The following is a 21,032-nucleotide window of genomic DNA, read 5'->3' on the forward strand; positions in this document are numbered from 1 at the left end:
AAAAAACCATTTTCCATTTTTCGAGTGCCCGAAAGGAGGTTTTTTTGTGAAGGAACTACCAAATAATTGTTGCAAAATTGGACCGAATCATTTTTATAAAATACTAGGCCATATTTAATGCACAATTGACAAAATGGTTGGGTGTAAAATTTTTGATCCACCTCTGTGAAAAAGGCAAATTTCCGCCGATTCAGCTGGAAGCGGGTCAAATTTGAACTGCAGCTGCCTCATAGTTTGCTTTTTTTTTCCAAAAATCATTTCTAGGTACATAAGTATCTATTTAATCATAGAGAAACACCAAAAAAATTCCAAGATTCAACCACTAGCTAGGAACGGTCATTCCCGCCGTTTTGACCGCATTTTGAAACGGGATAAAAAATTCAAAAAAAATCAAAAAATTGGGAAACCTTCGCATTGTGTCATCATATGTGGCCAAGTTCCTAGGAAAAATAACAAACTTGTAATACGGCAATTATTTTAAAAAAGTGTTCTCAGAAACGAGCTATCATGTGTGGAGATCAATGGCTTTCAAGCCAAATGATCAATCTTATGGCCACATTCATGGCATAGTTTGTTCAAATGATCTCATATTGTGCACAAGGGTGCATATTGGAATGGCAAACAATGTTGCCTAAGGAAGTTTTCATTTTCGTTGGACGAAAAAACCATTTTCCATTTTTTCGAGTGCCGAAAGGAGGTTTTTTTGTGAAGGAACTACCAAATAATTGTTGCAAAATTGGACCGAATCATTTTTATAAAATACTAGGCCATATTTAATGCACAATTGACAAAATGGTTGGGTGTAATTTTTGATCCACCTCTCGTGAAAAAGGCAAATTTCCGCCGATTCAGCTGGAAGCGGGTCAAATTTGAACTGCATCTGCCTCATAGTTTGCTATTTATTTTTTCAAAAATCATTTCTAGGTACATAAGTATCTATTTAATAAGAGAAACACCAAAAAAATTCCAAGATTCAACCACTAGCTAGGAACGGTCATTCCCGCCGTTTTGACCGCATTTTGAAACAGGTATAAAAAATTCAAAAAAATCAAAAAATTGGGAAACCTTCGCATTGTGTCATCATATGTGGCCAAGTTCCTAGGAAAAATAACAAACTTGTAATACGGCAATTATTTTAAAAAAGTGTTCTCAGAAACGAGCTATCATGTGTGGAGATCAATGGCTTTCAAGCCAAATGATCAATCTTATGGCCACATTCATGGCATAGTTTGTTCAAATGATCTCATATTGTGCACAAGGGTGCATATTGGAATGGCAAACAATGTTGCCTAAGGAAGTTTTCATTTTCGTTGGACGAAAAAACCATTTTCCATTTTTTCGAGTGCCCGAAAGGAGGTTTTTTTGTGAAGGAACTACCAAATAATTGTTGCAAAATTGGACCGAATCATTTTTATAAAATACTAGGCCATATTTAATGCACAATTGACAAAATGGTTGGGTGTAAAAAAATTTGATCCACCTCTCGTGAAAAAGGCAAATTTCCGCCGATTCAGCTGGAAGCGGGTCAAATTTGAACTGCAGCTGCCTCATAGTTTGCTATTTATTTTTTTCAAAAATCATTTCTAGGTACATAAGTATCTATTTAATCAGAGAAACACCAAAAAAATTCCAAGATTCAACCACTAGCTAGGAACGGTCATTTCCCGCCGTTTTGAACCGCATTTTGAAACGGGTATAAAAAATTCAAAAAATCAAAAAATTGGGAAACCTTCGCATTGTGTCATCATATGTGGCCAAGTTCCTAGGACAATAACAAACTTGTAATACGGCAATTATTTGAAAAAAGTGTTCTCAGAAACGAGCTATCATGTGTGGAGATCAATGGCTTTCAAGCCAAATGATCAATCTTATGGCCACATTCATGGCATAGTTTGTTCAAATGATCTCATATTGTGCACAAGGGTGCATATTGGAATGGCAAACAATGTTGCCTAAGGAAGTTTTCATTTTCGTTGGACGAAAAAACCATTTTCCATTTTTCGAGTGGCCAAAAGGAGGTTTTTTTGTGAAGGAACTACCAAATAATTGTTGCAAAATTGGACCGAATCATTTTTATAAAATACTAGGCCATATTTAATGCACAATTGACAAAATGGTTGGGTGTAAAATTTTTTGATCCACCTCTCGTGAAAAAGGCAAATTTCCGCCGATTCAGCTGGAAGCGGGTCAAATTTGAACTGCAGCTCCCTCATAGTTTGCTATTTTTTTTCAAAAATCATTTCTAGGTACATAAGTATCTATTTAATCAGAGAAACACCAAAAAAATTCCAAGATTCAACCACTAGCTAGGAACGGTCATTCCCGCGTTTTGACCGCATTTTGAAACGGGTAATAAAATTCAAAAAAAATCAAAAAATTGGGAAACCTTCGCATTGTGTCATCATATGTGGCCAAGTTCCTAGGAAAAATAACAAACTTGTAATACGGCAATTATTTTAAAAAAGTGTTCTTAGAAACGAGCTATCATGTGTGGAGATCAATGGCTTTCAAGCCAAATGATCAATCTTATGGCCACATTCATGGCATAGTTTGTTCAAATGATCTCATATTGTGCACAAGGGTGCATATTGGAATGGCAAACAATGTGCCTAAGGAAGTTTTCATTTTCGTTGGACGAAAAAACCATTTTCCATTTTTCGAGTGCCCGAAAGGAGGGTTTTTTGTGAAGGAACTACCAAATAATTGTTGCAAAATTGGACCAAATCATTTTTATAAAATACTAGGCCATATTTAATGCACAATTGACAAAATGGTTGGGTGTAAAATTTTTGATCCACCTCTCGTGAAAAAGACAAATTTCCGCCGATTCAGCTGGAAGCGGGTCAAATTTGAACTGCAGCTGCCTCATAGTTTGCTATTTATTTTTTCCAAAAATCATTTCTAGGTACATAAGTATCTATTTAATAAGAGAAACACCAAAAAAAATTCCAAGATTCAACCACTAGCTAGGAACGGTCATTCCCGCCGTTTTGACCGCATTTTGAAACGGGCATAAAAAATTCAAAAAAAATCAAAAAATTGGGAAACCTTCGCATTGTGTCATCATATGTGGCCAAGTTCCTAGGAAAAATAACAAACTTGTAATACGGCAATTATTTTAAAAAAGTGTTCTCAGAAACGAGCTATCATGTGTGGAGATCAATGGCTTTCAAGCCAAATGATCAATCTTATGGCCACATTCATGGCATAGTTTGTTCAAATGATCTCATATTGTGCACAAGGGTGCATATTGGAATGGCAAACAATGTTGCCTAAGGAAGTTTTCATTTTCGTTGGACGAAAAAACCATTTTCCATTTTTCGAGTGCCCGAAAGGAGAAAAAAATATGAATGTTGAAGCTGGGCTCAAAATAATGAATGGATTGAGCTGAAATTTTGTGGAGGATGGTTATTTGGGCATAGGAAAGCATTGTAGAAAATTGATACCATTTGGACATGCCAAAGTAGTACTTCCTTCACAATGCTCTTCTATGGACAGAAACTTGGGAAAACTAGTGAGAGAGATTGGATGAATGAAATGAGCTCAAAATTGGTGTAGGTAAGTTACTTAGGTATGGTCATGCGCTGGTCAATTTTCAGATCATTTGGGTAAGCCTAGCTAGTACTTACTTCACAAAGCTTCTCTCGAGGTAGAAACTTTGGAAATTTGCCGAGAAAGATTTACTAGGAAAATTGAGCTGAATATTATCATGTGGCAATGATTTGGGTATAGAAGAGTGCCCGAAAAGTTTGAGGGTAATAGGAGGGGTCTATATAACACTTGCTTTGCAACGTGCCAATTTGGCCATAAAATATAAATTGAACCTGGGCTCAGATAGATGATTTGACTGAGCTGCAATTTGGAGGAGGGTGATAATTTGGGCATATGAAGAAACTGTATAAATTTCATGTCATTTAGAGATATAAAAAAGGTACTTCCTTCACAATGCTTCTAGGTGGACAAAAACTTTGGAAATTTGCCGAGGAAGATTTGCTAGGCAAATGGAGCTGAATTTTGTCATGCGGTAATGATTTGGATAGGAAAGAGTGCCCAAAAATTCGTAGGGTAATCAAGAATATATAAATAGCACTTCCTTCATAAAGTGTTGTTGTGAATATAATAGGAAAATGAATATTGTTGAATTAGTTTTGAACTAGGCAAGGAAGGATTTTTACATATTTGATGAAGATATGACCAAAGAATTTATGAGATTTTTTGGGGAATTTTGGGAATGATAGAAATATAGGTTGCTTCACAACCTAGGGCAAAAACTGCCACATGGACATGACACATAGGCAAAACTGATGAGATGGCGCCTAGTCATCACAACCCACCACAATCTACAAGGTTATGACCATCTATATTGGTCATTAACAACTAGAAATAAGGCAGCGGACTAGCACTGTTTGCTTTGTGACCATTTCGTGTAAGGAAATTACGACCTTTCTGACCAAAATGGTCGCAATGGTTTAGGGTTTGAAGCCCCCTGAACAGCTTTTGACCAATTGGTCTAAAATGGTCATAAATTTATGACCAATTCTTCAAGGGTGATTGACAGAAGGTCATAAGTTGACATATTTCTTGTAGTGAACACACCAAATACAATGGTAATTTGTATATGTGCACTAGCTTGGCGAAGAGATGGTGATACAAGTGTAATATGGATAGTAGATATTGATTTTTGTAATAAGAACAATAAAAAAGCAAGGTAGCAATTGATAAAACAGAGCACAAACGGTATTGCAATGCTTGAAAATGAGGCCTAGGTTTTGTACTTTCGCTAGTGCAATCTCTCAATAATGCTAACATAATTGGATCATATAACCATCCCTCAACATGTGATGAAGAATCACTCCAAAGTTCCTATCTAGCGGAGAACATAAGAAGAAATCGTTTGTAGGGTACAAAACCACCTCGAAGCTATTCTTTCCGATCGATCTATCGAAGAGTTCGTACTAAAATAATACCAAATAATTTCACATTCATAATACTCAATCCAACACAAAGAACCTCAAAGAGTGCCTCAAGATTTCTACCGGAGAAACAAAGACAAGAACGTGCATCAAACCCTATGCGTAGATTACCGCAATGTCACCTCAGGAATCCGCAAGTTGAGTGCCAAAACATATATCAAGTGAATCAAAATAATACTCCATTGTCACCACGAGTATTCATATGCAAGAGCAATATCAAGTGCTCTCAAATCCATAAAAGTATTCAATCCGATAAAATGAAATCTCAAAGGGAAAACTCAATTCATCACATTAAGATAGAGAGGGAAAAACACCATATGATACAACTATATTAAAAAAATCCCGCGATACATCAAGATCATGACATCTCAAGAACACGAGAGAGAGAGAGAGGGAGAGAGAGAGAGAGATGAAACAAATAGCTACTGGTAGAAACCCTCAGTGCCGAGGGTGGACTACACCCTCCTCATCATGGTGGCCACCGGGATGATGGAGATTGCCACCGGTGATGACCCCCCCCCCCTCCGGCAGGGTGCTGGAACGTTGTCTAGATTGGTTTCTCGTGGCTATAGAGGCTTGCAGTGACGAAACTTCTAATCTAGGGTCTCCGCGAGGGTTTTTGGAATATTTGAGAATTTATAGGGTGAAGAGGCAGTGCGGGAGCCACCGAGGTGGGAAGAACCCACCAGGGCGCGCCTGGGGGCCCAGGCGCGCCCGTTCGATATTGATTTCCTGTGATGTAAAAAACAAGCAAAAAACAGCAACTAGCACTGGGCACTAGGTCAATACATGAAAGGATCGATATAGTTGACTAGAGGGGGTGAATAGGCAACTAAATTTTTTTAGCTTTTCTTTACCAAATTAAACTTTGCATCAAAGTAGGTTGTCTAGATATGTAACTAGGTGAGCAACCTATATGATGCAACAACAACAAGCAATAAGGAAGCAAAGGATACAACACAATAAAGCTTGCACAAGTAAAGGTGAGAGATAACCAAGAGTGGAGCCGGTGGAGACGAGGGTGTGTTACCGAAGTTCCTTTCCTTTAAGAGGAAGTACGTCTCCATTGGAGCGATGTGGAGGCACAATGCTCCCCAAGAAGCCACTAGGGCCACTGTATTCTCCTCACGCCCTCACACAATGCGAGATGCCATGATTCCACTATTGGTGCCCTTGGAGGCGGTGACCAAACCTTTAGAAACAAGGTTGGGGCAATCTCCACAATTTAATTGGAGGCTCCCAACGACACCATGAAGCTTCACCACAATGGAATATGGCTCCGCGGTGAACTCAACCGTCTAGGGTGCTCAAACACCCAAGAGTAACAAGATCCGCAAGGGATTAGTGGGGGAATCAAATTTCTCTTGGTGGAAGTGTATATCGGGGACTTCTCAACCAATCCCTAGAAAATAAACAAGTTTGATTGGCTACGGAGAGAGATCGGCCGAAAATGGAGCTTGGAAGGGAAGAGGTCAACTCTAGGAGGAAGAATACCCCCCTTTATATAGGGGAGCCGAAATCCAACTGTTTTCTGCCCAGCCTGCAGCTAAGCGGTACTACCGCTCCTAGGAGCGGTACTACTGCTTCGGCGGTACGGTACACCTGTTGGAAATATGCCCTAGAGGCAATAATAAATTTGTTATTATTATATTTCCTTGTTCATGATAATCCTTTATTATCCATGCTAGAATTGTATTGATAGGTAACTCAAATACATGTGTGGATACATAGACAACACCATGTCCCTAGTAAGCCTCTAGTTGACTAGCTCGTTGATCAATAGATGGTTACGGTTTCCTGACCATGGACATTGGATGTCGTTGATAACGGGATCATATCATTAGGAGAATGATGTGATGGACAAGACCCAATCCTAAGCATAGCACTAGATCATGTAGTTTGTATGCTAAAGCTTTTCTAATGTCAAGTATCATTTCCTTAGACCATGAGATTGTGCAACTCCCGGATACCGTAGGAGTGCTTTGGGTGTGCCAAACGTCACAACGTAACTGGGTGGCTATAAAGGTACACTACGGGTATCTCCGAAAGTGTCTGTTGGGTTGGCACGAATCAAGACTGGGATTTGTCACTCCGTGTGACGGAGAGGTATCTCTGGGCCCACCCGGTAGGACATCATCATAATGTGCACAATGTGATCAAGGAGTTGATCACGGGATGATGTGTTACGGAACGAGTAAAGAGACTTGCCGGTAATGAGATTGAACAAGGTATCGGGATACCGATGATCGAATCTCGGGCAAGTAGCGTACCGCTAGACAAAGCGAATTGTATACGGGATTGATTAAGTCCTTGACATCGTGGTTCATCCGATGAGATCATCGTGGAACATGTGGGATCCAACATGGGTATCCCGATCCCGCTGTTGGTTATTGACCGGAGAGTCATCTCGGTCATGTCTGCATGTCTCCCGAACCCGTAGGGTCTACACACTTATGGTTCGGTGACGCTAGGGTTATAGAGATATTAGTATGCGGTAACCCGAAAGTTGTTCGGAGTCCCGGATGAGATCCCGGACTTCACGAGGAGTTTCAGAATGGTCCGGAGGTAAAGAATTATATATAGGAAGTGCTATTTCGGCCATCGGGACAAGTTTCGGGGTCACCGGTATTGTACCGGGACCACCGGAAGGGTCCCGGGGGTCCACCGGGTGGGGCCACCTGCCCCGGGGGGGCACATGGGCTGTAGGGGGTTCGCCTTGGCCTATATGGGCCAAGGGCACCAGCCCCAAGAGGCCCATGCGCCAAGAGAAGAGGAAAAGGGAGAGTCCTAAAGGGGGAAGGCACCTCCGAGGTGCCTTGGGGAGGATGGACTCCTCCCCCCCTTGGCCGCACCCTTCCTTGGAGGAAGGGGCAAGGCTGCGCCCTCCCCCTCTCCCTTGGCCCTATATATAGTGGGGGGAAGGGAGGGCAACCATACCTAAGCCCTGGCGCCTCCCTCTCCCTCCCATGACACATCTCCCTCCTCCCGCAGCGCTTGGCGAAGCCCTGTTGGAATCCCGCTACTTCCACCACCACGTCGTCGTGCTGCTGGATCTCCATCAACCTCTCCTTTCCCCTTGCTGGATCAAGAAGGAGGAGACGTCGCTGCTCCGTACGTGTGTTGAACGCGGAGGTGCCGTCCGTTCGGCGCTAGGATCATCGGTGATTTGGATCACGACGAGTACGACTCCATCAACCCCGTTCTCTTGAACGCTTCCGCGCACGATCTACAAGGGTATGTAGATCCACTCCTCCCTCGTTGCTAGATGACTCCATAGATACATCTTGGTGACACATAGGAAAATTTTGAATTTATGCTACGTTCCCCATCAGTGGCATCATGAGCTAGGTCTATGCGTTGTTTCTATGCACGAGTAGAACACAAAGTAGTTGTGGGCGTTGATTTTGTTCAATATGCTTGCCGTTACTAGTCTTATCTTGATTCGATGGCATCGTGGGATGAAGCGGCCTGGACCGACCTTACACGTACTCTTACGTGAGACTGGTTCCACCGACTGACATGCACTAGTTGCATAAGGTGGCTAGCGGGTGTCTATCTCTCCCACTTTAGTCGGATCGGATTCGATGAAAAGGGTCCTTATGAAGGGTAAATAGCAATTGGCATATCACGTTGTGGTTTTGCGTAGGTAAGAAACGTTCTTGCTAGAAACCCATAGCAGCCACGTAAAACATGCAAACAACAATTAGAGGACGTCTAACTTGTTTTTGCAGGGTATGCTATGTGATGTGATATGGCCAAAAGGATGTGATGAATGATATATGTGATGTATTAGATTGATCATGTTCTTGTAATAGGAATCACGACTTGCATGTCGATGAGTATGACAACCGGCAGGAGCCATAGGAGTTGTCTTAATTTATTTATGACCTGCGTATCATCATAAACGTCATGTAATTACTTTACTTTATTGCTAACCGTTAGCTGTAGTAGTAGAAGTAATAGTTGACGAGGCAACTTCAAGAAGACACGATGATGGAGATCATGATGATGGAGATCATGGTGTCATGCCGGTGACGTTGATGATCATGGATCCCCGAAGATGGAGATCTAAAGGAGCAATATGATATTGGCCATATCATGTCACTATTTGATTGCATGTGATGTTTATCATGTTTTTGCATCTTGTTTACTTAGAACGACGGTAGTAAATAAGATGATCCCTCATAAAATTTCAAGAAAGTGTTCCCCCTAACTGTGCACCGTTGCGACAATTCGTTGTTTCGAAGCACCAAGTGATGATCGGGTGTTAGATTCTAACGTTCACATACAACGGGTGTAAGACAGATTTACACACGCGAAACACTTAGGTTGACTTGACGAGCCTAGCATGTGTACAGACATGGCCTCGGAACACAAGAGACCGAAAGGTCGAGCATGAGTCGTATGGTAGATACGATCAACATGAAGATGTTCACCGATGATGACTAGTCCGTCTCACATGATGATCGGACACGGCCTAGTTGACTCGGATCATGTAATCACTTAGATGACTAGAGGGATGTCTATCTGAGTGGGAGTTCATAAGATGAACTTAATTATCCTGAACATAGTCAAAAGGTCTTCGCAAATTATGTCGTAGCTCGCGCTTCAGTTCTACTGTTTAGTTATGTTCCTAGAGAAAATTTAGTTGAAAGTTGATAGTAGAAATTATGTGGACTAGGTCCGTAAACTAAGGATTGTCCTCATTGCTTCATAGAAGGCTTATGTCTTTAATGCACCGCTCAGTGTGCTGAACCTCGAACGTTGTCTATGGATGTTGCGAACATCTGACATACACATTTTGATAACTACGTGATAGTTCAGTTAAACGGCTTAGAGTTGAGGCACCGAAGACGTTTTGAAACGTCGCGAAACATATGAGATGTTTCGAGGGCTGAAATTGGAATTTCAGGCTTGTGCCCACGTCAAGAGGTATAAGACTTCCGACGATTTTCTTAGCCTACAAACTAAGGAGAAAAGCTCAATTATTGAGCTTGTGCTCAGATTGTCTGAGTACAACAATCATTTGAATCGAGTGGGAGTTGATCTTCCAGATGAGATAGTGATATTTCTCCGAAGTCATTACCACCAAGCTGCTAGAGCCTCGTGATGAACTATAATATATCAGGGACATATATGATGATCCTTGAGATATTCGCGGTGTTTGACACCACAAAAGTAGAAATCAAGAAGGAGCATCAATTGTTGATGGTTGGTGAAACCACTAGTTTCAAGAAGGGCAAGGGCAAGAAGGGATACTTCATGAAACGGCAATTCAGCTGCTGCTCTGGTGAAGAAACCCAAGGTTGAACCCAAACCTGAGACTAAGTGCTTCTGTAATAAGGGGAACATCCACTGGAGCAGAATTACCCTAGATACTTGGTAGATTAGAAGGCTGGCAAGGTCGATAGAAGTATATTGGATATACATTGTGTTGATGTGTACTTTACTAGTACTCCTAGTAGCACCAGGGTATTAGATACCGGTTCAGTTGCTAAGTGTTAGTAACTCGAAATGAAAGCTACGGAATAAACGGAGACTAGCTAAAGGCGAGATGACGATATGTGTTGGAAGTATTTCCAAGGTTGATCAAATATCGTACGCTCCCTCGACCATCGAGATTGGTATTAAAACCTAAATAATTGTTATTTGGTGTTTGCGTTGAGCATAGACAGGACTGGATTATGTCTATCGCAATACGGTTATTCATTTAAGGAGAATAATGGTTACTCTGTTTATTTGAATAATACCTTCAATGGTCTTGCACCTAAAATGAATGGTTCATTGAATCTTGATCATAGTGATACACATGTTCATGCCAAAATATATAAGATAGTAATGATAGTACCACCTACTTGTGGCACTGCCACGTAAGTCATATCGGTATAAAACGCATGAAGAAGCTCCATGTTGATGGATCTTTGGGCTCACTCGTTTTTGAAAAGTTTGAGACATGCGAACCATGTCTATTGGTGTATATGCATGAAGAAACTCCATGCAAATGGACCGTTTGAACTCACTTGATCTTGAATCACTTGAGACATGCAAATCATACCACATGGGCAAGATGACTGAAATCCTCGGTTTCAGTAAAATGGAACTAGAAAGCAACTTGTTGGAAGTAATACATTTTCATGTGTGCAGTCCAATGAGTGCTGAGGCATGTAGTGGATATCGTTATGTTCTTCCTTCACAGATGATTTGAGTAGATGTTGAGTATATTTACTTGATGAATCACGAGTCTGAATTATTGAAAGGTTCAGGTAATTTCAGGGTGAAGTTGAAAGATCGTCGTGACAAGAGGATAAAATATCTATGATATGATCATAGAGATGAATATCTGAATTACGAGTTTGGCACAGAATTAAGACATTGTGGAAATTGTTTCACAACTAATACAGCCTGGAACACCATAGTGTGATGGTGTGTCCGAACATCATAACTGCACCCTATTGGATATGATCCATACCATGATGTCTCTTATCGAATTACCACAATAGTTTATGGGTTAGGCATTAGAGACAACCGCATTCACTTTAAATAGGGCACCACGTAATTCTGATGATATGACACCGTATGAACTATGGTTTAGAGAAACCTAAGCTGTCATTTATTAAAAGTTTGGGGCTGCGACGCTTATGTGAAAAAAGTTTCAGGCTGATAAGCTCGAACCCAAAGCGGATAAATGCATCTTCATAGGACACCCAAAACAGTTGGGTATACCTCCTGTCTCTGATCCGAAAGCAATAAGGGATTGTTTCTAGAATCGGGTCCTTTCTCGAGGAAAAGTTGCTCTCGAAAGGATTGAGTGGGAGGATGGTGGAGACTTGATGAGGTTATTGAACCGTCTCTTCAACTAGTGTGTGGCAGGGCACGGGAAGTTGTTCCTGTGGCACCTACACCAATTGAAGTGGAAGCTTATGATAGTGATCATGAAACTTCGGATCAAGTCACTACCAAACCTCGTGGGATGACAAGGATGCGTACTACTTCAGAGTGGTACGTGATCCTGTCTTGGAAGTCATGTTGCTAGACAACAATGAATCTACGAGCTATGGAGAAGCGATGGTGGGCCCAGATTCCGATAAATGGCTCGAGGCCATAAAATCCGAGAGAGGATCCATGTATGAAAACAAAGTGTAGACTTTGGAAGAACTACTTGATGGTCGTAAGGCTGTTAAGTACATATGGATTTTAAAAGGAAGACGGACAATGATGGTAAGTATCACCATTAAGAAAGCTCGACTTGTCGTTAAGTTTTCCGACAAGTTCAAGGAGTTGACTACGATGAGACTTTCTCACTCGTAGCGATGCTAAGAGTCTGTTGGAATTATATTAGCGATTACTGCATTATTTATGAAATCTTGCAGATAGGATGTCAAAACATTGTTTCCTCGACGTTTTTTTTGAGGAAAGGTTGTATGTGATACAAACCGGAAGGTTTTGTCAATCCTGAAAGATGCTAATAAGTATGCAAAGCTCTAGCAATCCTTCTAAGGACTGGAGGAAGCATCTCGGAGTTGGAATGTATGCTTTGATGATGAGCAAAGATTTTGGGTGTATGCAAAGTTTATGAGAAACTTGTATTTCCAAAGAAGTGAGTGGGAGCACTATAGAATTTCTGATGAATATATGTTGTTGACATGTTGTTAATCAGAAATGGCGTAGAATTTCTGGAAAGCATATAGGGTTATTTGGAAAGTGTTTTTCAATGGAAATCCTGGATTAAGCTACTTGAACATTGAGCAAAACACTTAATAGTACTTTCAAATGAGCACATACCTTGACATGATCTTGAAGGTGTTCAAGATGGATCAGTAAAAGAAGGAGTTCTTGCCTGAGTTGTAAGGTATGAAGTTAAGACTTAAAGCTCGACCACGGCAAAATAGAGAGAAAGGACGAAGGTCGTCCCCTATGCTTAAGACGTAGGCTCTACAGTATGCTATGCTGTGTACCGCACCTGAAGTGTGCCTTGCCATGAGTCAGTCAAGGGGTACAAGAGTGATCCAAGAATGGATCACTGGACAGTGGTCAAAGTTATCCTTAGTAACTAGTGGACTAAGGAATTTTTCTCGATTATGGAGGTGGTAAAAGAGTTCGTCGTAAAGGGTTACGTCGATGCAAGCTTAACACCTATCCGGATAGCTCTAAGTAGAGATACCGGATACGTATAATGGAGCAACAATTTAGAATAGCTCCAAGTAGAACAGTTATTTGGAATAGCTCCAAATAGAACGTGGTAGCTACATCTAGGAGATGACATAGAGATTTGTAAAGCACACACGGATCTGAAAGGTTCAGACCCGTTGACTAAAACCTCTCTCACAAGCAACATGATCAAACCCAGAACTCATTGAGTGTTAATCACATAGTGATGTGAACTAGATTATTGACTCTAGTAAACTCTTGGGATGTTGGTCACATGGCGATGTGACCTGTGAGTGTTAATCACATGGCGGTGTGAACTAGATTATTGACTCTAGTGCAAGTGGGAGACTGTTGGAAATATGCCCTAGAGGCAATAATGAATTGGTTATTATTATATTTCCTTGTTCATGATAATCATTTATTATCCATGCTGGAATTGTATTGATAGGAAACTCAGATACATGTGTGGATACATAGACAACACCATGTCCCTAGTAAGCCTCTAGTTGACTAGCTCGTTGATCAATAGATGGTTACGGTTTCCTGACCATGGACATTGGATGTCGTTGATAACGGGATCACATCATTAGGAGAATGATGTGATGGACAAGACCCAATCCTAAGCATAGCACTAGATCGTGTAGTTCGTATGGTAAAGCTTTTCTAATGTCAAGTATCATTTCCTTAGACCATGAGATTGTGCAACTCCCGGATACCGTAGGAGTGCTTTGGGTGTGCCAAACGTCACAACGTAACTGGGTGGCTATAAAGGTACACTACGGGTATCTCCGAAAGTGTCTGTTGGGTTGGCACGAATCGAGACTGGGATTTGTCACTCCGTTTGACGGAGAGGTATCTCTGGGCCCACTCGGTAGGACATCATCATAATGTGCACAATGTGATCAAGGAGTTGATCACGGGATGATGTGTTACGGAACGAGTAAGAGACTTGCCGGTAACGAGATTGAACAAGGTATCGGGATACCGACGATCGAATCTCGGGCAAGTATCGTACCGCTAGACAAAGGGAATTGTATACGGGATTGATTAAGTCCTTGACATCGTGGTTCATCCGATGAGATCATCGTGGAACATGTGGGAGCCAACATGGGTATCCAGATCCCGCTGTTGGTTATTGACCGGAGAGTCATCTCGGTCATGTCTGCATGTCTCCCGAACCCGTAGGGTCTACACACTTAAGGTTCGGTGATGCTAGGGTTATAGAGATATTAGTATGCGGTAACCCGAAAGCTGTTCGGAGTCCCGGATGAGATCCCGGACGTCACGAGGATTTCCGAAATGGTTCGGAGGTAAAGAATTATATATAGGAAGTGCTATTTCGGCCATCGGGACAAGTTTCGGGTCACCGGTATTGTACCGGGACCACCGGAAGGGTCCCGGGGGTCCACCGGGTGGGGCCACCTGCCCCGGGGGGGCACATGGGCTGTAGGGGGTGCGCCTTGGCCTATATGGGCCAAGGGCACCAGCCCCAAGAGGCCCATACGCCAAGAGAAGAGGAAAAGGGAGAGTCCTAAAGGGGGAAGGCACCTCCGAGGTGCCTTGGGGAGGATGGACTCCTCCCCCCCTTGGCCGCACCCTTCCTTGGAGGAAGAGGCAAGGCTGCACCCTCCCCCTCTCCCTTGGCCCTATATATAGTGGGGGGAAGGGAGGGCAACCATACCTAAGCCCTGGCGCCTCCCTCTCCCTCCCATGACACATCTCCCTCCTCCCGCAGCGCTTGGCGAAGCCCTGTTGGAATCCCGCTACTTCCACCACCACGTCGTCGTGCTGCTAGATCTCCATCAACCTCTCCTTTCCCCTTGCTGGATCAAGAAGGAGGAGACGTCGCTGCTCCGTACGTGTGTTGAACGCGGAGGTGCCGTCCGTTCGGCGCTAGGATCATCGATGATTTGGATCACGACGAGTACGACTCCATCAACCCCGTTCTCTTGAACGCTTCCGCGCGCGCGATCTACAAGGGTATGTAGATCCACTCCTCCCTCGTTGCTAGATGACTCCATAGATACATCTTGGTGACACGTAGGAAAATTTTGAATTTATGCTACGTTCCCCATCAACACCTCCACACAGGACTAAGACTACACAGAGTGTATCTATGGTAGTGCCGCTGGAGCGGTACTACCGCTGACCCGGGCGGTACTTCCGCCTTGGGTCTTAGTCCTGGAGAGGCAGCGGTAGTAGAGGGTGCCAGGGGCGGCAGTACCGTGCCAACGGTACTGCCGTACTAGTGCCGCTCTACTACCGCTTGAGGCAAAGCGGGAACAGAACCTTGCACATAAGAAAACCCCGCAAGCGATAGTGGAGACGGTAGTACGGGCTGTAGTACTGTCGAAGCAGTATTACCGCAGTACTACCGCCCTACTACCGTGAGTTACAAACAGACAACCGAAAGTTGCACGCTCAGGGAAGCCCTAAGCGGTACTACCACAAAAGTACCAGCGGTACTACCATATGCATAGGCGGTACTACCGCTGGCAAGATGTTGAAAACACCACAGAAAACATAGGAAAGGCTCCGGAGATGGGAAGGAGGTTGTGGGTGCATATGGGGCTGTGTACGTGTTGATTCCACCCATACCTTTCCGAAGAAGACCCCCTCTTAATAGTACGGCTTTCCTACGACTCAAATCGACCGAAAAGAAACGTAGAAAAACTGTCGTCTTCGAAAGGCTCCGAGGGGCGTCGAATCGTCTAGTGCCTAGCCATGAGATATATGAAATGCTCAATGCACACGATTAGTCCGCAAATGCGTTGTCATCAATCACCAAAACCACTTAGGGAGAAATATGCTCTTACAATCTCCCCCTTTTTTGTGGATTGGTCACAATACGAGATTTGCACAAAGAGATATATAAAGAGCATTAGCAAACCCAAGAACCTATAAAATATAGACAGGCTCCCCCTAGATGTGTGCATTCAATAGATGTGCTTTGGACTGCACAACACACATACTAGGATCAACACTCCCCCTATATTTTATAGACCGAGCAATCCTTGGAATGATATAAGAGACACTTAAGCAAGGAAACTAATAAGACAAAAGATCATACATTCACACACATAGACACATAATAAGATTAACCAGGGTAGCATATGTCTTACACCATATGAAATAGTCTCACAACAAACCAAAGCAGACGAAGGAAAATAGTTCACAGGCAGAAACACAGAAGCAACAAGAACCAAGCTTGTGACTCAACAACACCCTGCATAAAGACAAATCCCCGGTCCTAAACCTCTCCCCCTTTGGCATCGAGACACCAAAAGGGGTAGAGAAAGACCTAACGCAACTCCAGATGGCATTAGTCTCCTCCCATGGACTCGCCAGGCTCCTCCTCAGAATCAGACCCACCAGTCTCCTCCTCGATCTCCTGATCCTGAGCTGGAGCAAAAGTAGCATCATTGGACTCATCCGAGTCCATCCAGTGAGAGTGCGAAGAGATCCACTTGTCCTCCAGAGAGATACAGTCCTCAGAGCCATCCTGAACTGGTATCTCAAGCTTCCTCCTGAATGCCTTCCTCTCCTGACGAGCCCTCTTGGCTCCACATGTGCCAAGTACATCTTGTGCTGAACATTGGTCTGAAGGAAGAAGAGCTTCTTCACCTTATGCTTGAGCTTGGCCGCCCAACCTGACTGACCAGAAGAATGCACTGTGCCGGGAGCAGGACCACCATCATCACCCTGATCCTCTCCAGAAGCAGAATACACAGCCGCCTCAGGACGAGTAGTAGAGGCCCAAAGCTCCTTCTGACGCAAGTTAACAATGTCATGAGGAGTCATGTGTCCGGTCTCAAGAGACACACCAGGGAAAGTGGAGTTCTAGGTTGTCTGAATCAGCTTGAAGATGAAAGGAGCATAAATTGGGCAGTGATCTCCATGGGTAGCACAAACTAGATCCTTCCACATGACATGAGAGACATCCAAGACTGTATTTGTGCCCTTCTCAGAGTGGCACAACAGGAGCATATCCACAAGGTGGCTGATGACCCACAAGTATAGGGGATCTATCGTAGTCCTTTCGATAAGTAAGAGTGTCGAACCCAACGAGGAGCAGAAGGAAATGGCAAGCGGGTTTCAGTAAGGTATCCTTTGCAAGCACTGAAATTATTGGTAACAGATAGTTTTGTAATAAGGTAATTTGTAACGGCTAACAAGTAACAAAAGTAAACAAGGTGCAGCAAGGTGGCCCAATCCTTTTTGTAGCAAAGGAAAGCCTGGACAAACTCTTATATAAAGGAAAACGCTCTCGAGGATGCTACCTCTTGAGCACTGCGTTGATTTTTCCCTTCAAGAGGAAAGGGTGATGCAGTAAAGCAGCGTAAGTATTTCCCTCAGTTTTTGAGAACTAAGGTATCAATCCAGTAGGAGACCACGCGCGAGTCACCTCGTACCTACACACACAAATAAGAACCTCACAACCAACGCGATAAAGGGGTTGTCAATCCCTTCACGACCACTTGCAAGAGTGAGATCTGATAGAGATGATAATAATAAGATAAATATTTTTGGTATTTTTATGATATAGATTGAAATTAAAGATTGCAAAATAAGTAGATTGGAAACTTGTATGATGGAGAATAGACCCTGGGGCCATAGGTTTCACTAGTGGCTTCTCTCAAGATAGCATAAGTATTACGGTGGGTGAACGAATTACTATCGAGCAATTGATAGAAAAGCGAATAATTATGAGAATATCTAGGCATGATCATGTATATAGGCATCACATCCATGAAAAGTAGATCGAGACGATTCTGCATCTACTACTATTACTCCACACATCAACCGCTATCCAGCATGCATCTAGAGTATTAAGTTCATAAGAACAGAGTAACGCCTTAAGCAAGATGACATGATGTAGAGGGATAAACTCATGCAATATGATGTAAACCCCATCTTGTTATCCTCGATGGAAATAATAGAATACGTGTCATTTCCCTTTCTGTCACTGGGATCGAGCACCGCAAGATTGAACCCAAAGCTAAGCACTTCTCCCATTGCAAGAAAGATCAATCTAGTAGGACAAACCAAACTGATAATTCGAAGAGACTTGCAAATATAAACCAATCATACATAAAAGAATCCAGAGGAGATTTAAATATTGTTCATAGATAAACTTGATCATAAATCCACAACTCATCGGATCTCGACAAACACACCGCAAAAGAAGATTACATCGAATAGATCTCCAAGAGAACCGAGGATAACTTTGTATTGAGATACAAAGAGAGAGAAGAAGCCATCTAGCTACTAGGTATGGACCCGAAGGTCCGAAGTAAACTACTCACACATCACCGGAAGGGCCATGGAGTTGATGTAGAGGCCCTCCGTGATCAATGCCCCCTCCGGCGGAGCTCCGAAAAAGGCCCCAAGATGGGATCTCTTGGGTACAGAAGGTTGCAGCAGTGGAAATAGGGTTTCGTGGTGCTCCTGGATGTTTGGGGGGTATATGGATATATATATATATATATAGGTGGAAGAAGCACATCGGTGGAGCAACGAGGGGCCCACGAGGGTGGAGGGCGCGCCCAGGGGGGTGGGCGCGCCCCCCTGCCTCGTGGCCGCCTCGTTGATTGCTTGACGTCCACTCCAAGTCTCCTAGATCACGTTTGTTCCAAAAATAACGCTCTCGAAAGGTTTCATTCCATTTGGACTCCATTTCGTATTCCTTTTCGGTGAAACTCTAAAATAGGCAAAAAACAGCAATTTGGGTTAGGCCTCCGGTTAATAGGTTAGTCCCAAAAATATAATAAAAGTGTAAAAATAAGCCCATTAACATCCAAAATAGATAATATAATAGCATGGAGCAATCAAAAATTATAGATACGTTGGAGACGTATCAAGCATCCCCAAGCTTAATTCCTGCTCGTCCTCGAGTAGGTAAATGATAAAAAAGAATTTTTGATGTGGAATGCTTCCTAACATATTTCTCAATGTAATTTTTATTTATTGTGGCATGAATGTTCATATCCGAAAGATTCAAAATAAAAGTTTAATATTGACATAGAAATAATAATACTTCAAGAATACTAACTAAGCAATCATGTCTTCTCAAACTAACATGGCTAAAGAAAGTTATCCCTACAAAATCATATAGTCTTGTTATGCTCTATCTTCATCACACAGAATATTAAATCATGCACAACCCCGATGACAAGTCAAGCAATTGTTTCATACTTTTGATATTCTCATACTTTTTCAATCTTCACGCAATATATGAGCGTGAGCCATGGATATAGCACTATGGTGGAATAGAATGGTGGTTGTGGAGAAGACAAAAAGGAGAAGATAGTCTCACATCATCTAGGTGTATCAACGGGCTATGGAGATGCCCATTAATAGATATCAATGTGAGTGAGTAGGGATTGCCATGCAACAGATGCACTAGAGCTATAAGTGTATGAAAGCTCAACAAAAGAAACTAAGTGGGTGTGCATCCAACTTGCTTGCTCACGAAGACCTAGGGAAATTTTTGGAAGCCCATCATTGGAATATACAAGCCAAGTTCTATTATATAAAATTCCCACTAGTTTATGAAAGTGACAACATAGGAGACTCTCTATCATGAAGATCATGGTGCTACTTTGAAGCACAAGTGTGGAAAAAGGATAGTAACCTTGTCCCTTCTCTCATTTTTTTATTTGGGCCTTCTTTCCTCTTTTTTCTTTTGGCATCTTTCCTTTTTTTCATCCGGAGTCTCATCCCGGCTTGTGGGGGAATCATAGTCTCCATCATCCTTTCCTCACTGGGAGAATGCTCTAATAATGATGATCATCACACTTCTTTTTACTTACAATTCAAGAATTACAACTCAATACTTGGAACAAAATATGACTCTATGTGAATGCCTCCGGCGGTGTACCGGGATATGCAATGAATCAAGAGTGACATGTATGATAGAATTATGAGCGGTGGCTTTTCCACAAATACGATGTCAACTACATGATCATGCAAAGCAATATGACAATGATGAAGCGTGTCATAACATCGGAACGGTGGAAAGTTGCATGGCAATATATCTCGGAATGGCTATGGGAATGCCATAATAGGTTGGTATGGTGGCTGTTTTGAGGAAGGTATATGGTGGGTTTATGGTACCGGCGAAAGTTGCACGGTACTAGAGAGGCTAGAAAATGTGGAAGGGTGAGGGTGCGTATAACCCATGGACTCAACATTAGTCATAAAGAACTCACATACTTATTGCAAAAATTTATTAGTTATCGAAACAAAGTACTACGCGTATGCTCCTAGGGGGATAGATTGGTAGGAAAAGACCATCGCTCGTCCCCGACCGCCACTCATAAGGAAGGCAATCAATAAATAAATCATGCTCCGACTTCATCACATAACGGCTCACCATACGTGCATGCTACGGGAATCACAAACTTCAACACAAGTATTTCTCAAATTCACAACTACTCAACTAGCATGACTCTAATATCACCATCTCCATATCTCAAAACAATCATCAAGTATCAAACTTCTCTTAGTATTAAATGCACTTATATGAATTTTTTTATTATTGCCATGTTGTTCTAAAGGACTCTCAAAATAATATAAGTGAAGCACAAGAGATCAATTATTTATATAAAATAAAACCACCACCGTGCTCTAAAAGATATAAGTGAAGCACTAGAGCAAAAACTATATAGCTCAAAAGATATAAGTGAAGCACATAGAGTATTCTAATAAATTCCAATTCATGTGTCTCTCTCTCAAAAGGTGTATACAGCAAGGATGATTGTGGTAAACTAAAAAGCAAAGACTCCAAGCAAAACACATATCATGTGGCGAATAAAAATATAGCTCCAAGTAAAGTTACCGATGAACGAAGACAAAAGATTGGATGCCTTCCGGGGCATCCCCAAGCTTAGACTTTTTGTGTCCTTGTAT

The sequence above is a fragment of the Triticum urartu genome, chromosome 5, assembly GCF_003073215.2.
Source record: "Triticum urartu cultivar G1812 chromosome 5, Tu2.1, whole genome shotgun sequence".
NCBI lineage: Eukaryota > Viridiplantae > Streptophyta > Magnoliopsida > Poales > Poaceae > Triticum > Triticum urartu.